Raw genomic sequence first — 5745 nt, forward strand, 5'->3', positions numbered from 1 at the left:
TTAAAAGGCAATGTTTTAGTTGTAATCATTGGACTCTCGTAATTTACCCTGATTTTTATACACTGATTTATTTATTTCAAATGACCACTTTGAAAAGTTCACAATGGTTTTCAAATTATGGATAGAGGAACTGAGTAATATATCTACAATAATACTCCTTACAAATACTGAGAAACACTGGTTTTCATTTAATTTTTTTTAATTTAAATGTCCTTGTCATTAGTCATAAAATTTACTAGGCCTTTTCAGATTTCATAAGTGTTATTAATTTCACATATTTTACCAGCGATATATGTTGCCTTGGGGTTTTGGCTTTGGCCACTACTTTGTGCAGAATGGTGCTATTTACTAGCAGTTGGCACACACTTTTTTTTCCCCGTCAAGAATGGATATATCAATATTCAGGGAGCAGAAGTTTTGCAGATAGTGGCTGTGATATTAATGGACAAGAAATATGCTGATAAAAGGTGTTTACCCAACAGCATTAGCTTTTGCATATAACCCATATATTTGCAAGAAGATTTTCTCAATGTAAGAATGTGCAGTTTATCTATTTATCAATGTTATACATGCATTGAAATGTGTTTTCAGAAGAAAGATTCTGGAAGTGATACAAACTAATGTTAATGGTATACTAGAATCATAGATGTTTTTAAATTTTCTTCTTTTTATTTAACTGTATTTTCTAATATTTCAAACAACAAAAACATATTACAAAATTATATTTACAAAAGAAGTAGAAGCTGCCGATAACAATGTAATTTTTCTTAGTTCTTAAAAGGTAGCAGCTGTAGAGAATAACCCAGATTCACCACTGTGTAGAATGTTGCATAGACAAAGAAGACTTTACGTATTTTTAACAAAGAAGATTTGATAAGTCAGATCTGTGGGAATTTATCAATTATTAAGACTATTACAATGGGGTTGAATTGTACTTCAGGACTGCTGGTTCTCATTTTGGTACTTCATCATTGAATCCCATCTCTGGTTTATTGGGAGGAACGGACAGGATATAACCATGACATCTAATTCTGACAACTGAAGAGCAGGAGAGTTGAACACCATCTGCCACACCCTAGTAAGAATGGCAGCAGCACAGACAATGACTGGGCAGGTGATTTTCTGGCATGGTGTCAATGATCTATGACAAGAAAAAAAAGGGGGTGGTGGTGGTAATTACAATGTTACTCCTAACAATAGAAGTAATTTAAAAGAGTAAAGAAACAAGTTGCATTGTGCTCTTCCAAGGGAAGGAGCCAAGGGGAAGATGGCCAGAACCTCACCCCCAGCTCTCCAGGATGGTGCTGACCCGTGGAAGCTGGATTCCTGCCAGCGTCTGAGTCATTTTCCTGGCTTTGCCTTCATAGAACTTACTTTTCCCGCCAATGTTAATGCAAAAACTGGCTCAGCTTCCAATTCACTCAATTCTTCAATTCATTCATCCATATACACTTACTTAGTCATTTGAAAAGTAACTTTTGAGCATCAACCATGTGGCAGACAATGTTCTAGGTGGTGGGGACACTGGAATGAACAAAAATGTCTGAGTCCTACTCTCATGAAGCCTACATTTGTGTGGAGGACGCAGAGAATAAGCAAATAAATACATAACAAGGCCAGGGAGTGAAAGTCAAGAAGAACTAAAAATAAATCAATAGAGGTATAGGTAACGAAAGTGATGCTTTAGATAAAGTTTCTAAGGTCTCTCTGAAAAAGGTGACATTTGAATGATCTGAAGAGTGAACCTTGTGGAAAACCATGAATTGCACATTCTAGGCAGAGGAAGCAACCAGGGCGAAGCCCCTGAGATGGAAACATGTGAGAGAGACTGCAAGGTGTGGTGCAGGGGACGTGCAGAGAGCATGGGGAAAAGGTGAGAAGGGGTTCAGAGCAATGGCCAGGGAGAGATCAGGGAGGACCTTGCACAGCATGGTAAGGACTCTCGATTTATGGTGTGATCAAAAAGGTCTTGAGGGTCTTGAGTAAGGCAGTAACTTAATCTGTCAAATGTTTGTAACAGAATCCATTTGGCTGCGGTTCAGAGAAGTGACTGGTTGAGGGAAGTGGGCAAGCCAGGACATACGGGAGCCTGTGACTGGCATGTGGGATCCAATGGCCTGTGCCAGATGGGGTTAAAGGTGAGAAGCTGCCTAATCCTGTATGCATTTGTGATAGAATGGATGTGGACAGTGAGAGACAGGAGCAGTCAAGAATGATTCCAAAGTTCTGGGTCTGAGCAATTGAATAAAAAGAGTGGTATTTTTTACTGAGACAGGAGAAATTGGAGAGGAATAGATAGGGTAAGGAAAGTCCTGAAATTCCATTTGGGAGCTATTAAGTTTGAAATGCCTATGATACAGCAAAGTGGGTATGTCAGGCAGGCATTTGCATGTGAAACCTGGGGTTTAGGAGAGTTTGAGGCTGGGTATATAAATTTGGGAGTTGTCAATGTTAGAGGCATCCAGTAGAAATGTAAGTTACATGTATTTCCTAATAGCTATATTTTTTTAAAGTGGAAAAAATAGAAAAAGTTAATTTTAGTAATATTTTTATTTAACCCAAAACATCCAAAATCGTATTTTATCATGCAGTCAATGTAAAAATATCAATTAGCTATTTTATATCCTTTTCTAAAAAAGTGTAACTGATACACAAAAATTTGTTATAAATATATGTAGCGTCTTTATGGCACTAAAGGACAAGTTGAAATTATCAAACAAAAATTAAAATTGTCCCTATTGTAAATATATGTACCAAATGATGCTTTAATACGCGCAGTCTTTGAACTCCAGTCTGTAGTTTCCATTCATAGCAAAACTCAATTCAAATGTGATAGCTACATGGAGCTAGTGGTTACTGTATGGACAGCACAAGTCTAAATGGTACAGAAAGCCAAGGGATTAAATATTGAGAGACAACATAGATAGAATCACGGGAGGCCCAAGGACTGAGCCCCTTGGGAACTCCAACATTTAACAGTCAGGTAAAGGAAGAGGAGGATCCCCAGTAGAAGAAAATAAGAATGTCAATGTTCTCCATCCAGCTTGGGGTGTGAGTTAATGGTATATGCATTTACTGAACTAATTGAATTGTGCACTTAAGATTTGTGTATTTTACTCTATTTAAATTATAATTTAATTTTTTAAAGTGCATTCAAAATATAGGAGAGGGAAAGAATGCCAAATGTAGAAAATAGTGAGAATGGTGAGGAGTTCCAAAAGCCATTGATCAACCACGTGAATCCTACAAAGTGGTCAAATGAGATAAGAACTGAGAATAGACCACAGAACAGGCAATGGGAAGGCCTCGAGTTACTGTGGCAAACGTAGATTTGGTAGAGGATGAAAACTTGCTTAGAATCTCATTCAAATAGGAATGAGGAAGCGTCTGGTTACAGATGGCTGATCTCACACATGCTTTTACTTCTGCTTCCTCTAAAACCTCACTAAATCTGAGACCAAAAAAGTATTTTTAATGACAGCACACATGCCCCTCCCCCTAACATGCACATGTAGAAGCTAGAGAACAATACGGCAACATACCTGATTGAGAAGATCAGTGAGGCTCTTGGGAAGGACTAGAAGTGATCTGGATGGCACCACAGAGACATCAAAAGGCTCAGGATTTGTGATACGGGATCACCTGGGAGTAAGGGGTGAAGATGGGCCTGATGGACCTGAAAATTATTGGAAAACCAGTTCACCAACCAGGCCCTGCCATCTTTCACAGCTGGAAACTTGACTCTCCCCTCCAGGCATAAGATTGAGGGAAGATAAACCAGAAGGTTATTGGACTTTAAAAAAGCACTGTTGCTTTGGCCCCTATCCCTCTATGACGCCCATTTCCCTTTATAGCAAAACTGAGTGCTCTATATTTTGGCTGTCCTGCACAGCAGCCACTAGCCACATGTGGCTTATGGCTTTGTGATAGAGAGATGGACATTGCTATCACCATAGAAGACCCTGTTGGACAGCACTGATAGGAGCAGGATGCAGGGCAGAGGACACGGGCATGGTGCAATTAGTTTTGCAGATTTGGCGAAGGATACGACAGTTATGTCTGGCCATCAGACAGTTATGTCTGGTCTCAGTGGAATCAGAAGGATGTTCTTCAGCTGACAGTAAAAAAGGGTGGGAGATGTTACAGGTGTTAGAAGAAAGGAGATGATAGAAAATAATCTTCCCAGAAAGCAGAACTGAATTGATAAGAAAGATAAAGAAGAGAGTTTCTTCTTTCTTAGCCTAATTAAGAAATTAAGGATAATTGGAATTATCCATGTTTTACTTTATCATATTATTGCTGTTCTCAATGTTACTAAAGATGCCATTCTTAAGCCTGGACAGTCTAGGTGGGGATGGAAGCATAAACCAATTCTCCAGTTACTCCTCTTGCCCGGTAATAATTTAAACCCAGAGCATGCTGAGGAGAAATCTCACTGATATGCTGTAACCACAGCCAGTGCAGCAGGAAGGAAGGGGCCAGCCCTTCCTGGAGAGGTTTTGCAGTGATAAGGTATGAGAACTGTCTCATTCGAGGTTCTTTTGATTTAAAGAAACAGAAACCCATTCAATCATACTTAAATAATAAAAGGAGATAGACTGCCATGACGCTTGGGAGTCTCCTGATGCCCACAGGAAAGCAGCTGGTGCTCAAGGAGATTCGACCAAGGGGAGCCCGAGAGACTAGAAAGCTTGCAGGACACAGGCAGAAACACACTTCTCTCTTTCTTTTCATCTTCTCCCTTTAAACATGATTGTTCCTCTCTTGTTCTCCACAAGATGCATTTTTTTCTGTTCTCTACAGAGAAGACCAGCTTTCTCTATAGAATTCTCGGCACACTTGTTGGGTGAGGATGACCCTCCCCATGATGTCCTTAGTTCTGATGACTCAGAACAAGGCAACATCTCAGCCTCCATCTCGAGTTTCTCAGAGAATCTGATCAGTCAGATTTCGGACATCTGCCCCACACTGGCTCAAACCACTCCAATGGAGGTTGGGCCTGGAGCATATCTTGAGTTCTGGGACTGTCCCCCCAGGCATGGGGCACTTCTCAGAGCTTTTTGGCTCTGCTCTCTGGAGAGTCCTTCCTCTCCGTTGCCTTACTTGGTCTCACCTGAGTACTGAGCTACACAGCTTTCCCAGCCTGTGTCCTGCCCTGAATTAGAGCTGGTGCCTTGGGATTTTTCAACTGGGCTCTTGGTTTCTTTGCACTGCTCACAACTCTTGAAACCATTAGGCCCCTCTGTCTGCTTCCAGATATTTCTATGAGCAACCAACCATGTTTAGAGTTCTCCTTGAGGGATGATTGTATTTCTCAATGTGCTTTGTCCCTTTGTTTGCTTGTCACGGAAACAACTTCTTTTTCTTCTTCCCCTCTGTTGGGTGTGTGGGAGACTCCCCGCTGAAGTTAAGTTTCTGTCTTGTGAGAACATCACGGGTAATCCCTTACACCTCCCCCTCCTCTCCAAAGGGCTCCAGATTCAAAAGTTTTCTCGACCAATCCCCACGGAACACAGTGTCCTGAGTCACCCTGCCAATCAGCACCTGCTATGTGGCCTATGCAACCCTTCTTAAACCGAAGCTTGCAAGCTCACTCTTTCTGCCCTCCTCCTCTCCTCTCTCTGCTCTCTGCCTCTGCTTTTCTTCCCCCTTGGGCAGCCCCCCAATAAAATCCCTTGGTTGAATCTCTGTCTCGGGTGAGTCACTCGCCTTTCACCCTCTTTCTTCTTTTGTCCTCCTCCTCCT

The 5745-nt window shown here is 41.1% G+C and overlaps 1 long non-coding RNA gene across 1 annotated transcript; it reads right to left on the minus strand.

Moving 5' to 3' along the window:
- Positions 1-753: 753 nt before the first annotated feature.
- On the minus strand, positions 754-4386 carry LOC125616650. The gene is made up of 3 exons (XR_007347384.1): positions 4285-4386; positions 3543-3676; positions 754-1141 (listed from the first exon to the last, which is right to left on the minus strand). It is a non-coding gene; the product is annotated as an uncharacterized LOC125616650 (long non-coding RNA).
- Positions 4387-5745: the final 1359 nt, after the last annotated feature.

This window comes from Marmota marmota, unplaced genomic scaffold (genome assembly GCF_001458135.2).
Source record: "Marmota marmota marmota unplaced genomic scaffold, marMar, whole genome shotgun sequence".
NCBI lineage: Eukaryota > Metazoa > Chordata > Mammalia > Rodentia > Sciuridae > Marmota > Marmota marmota.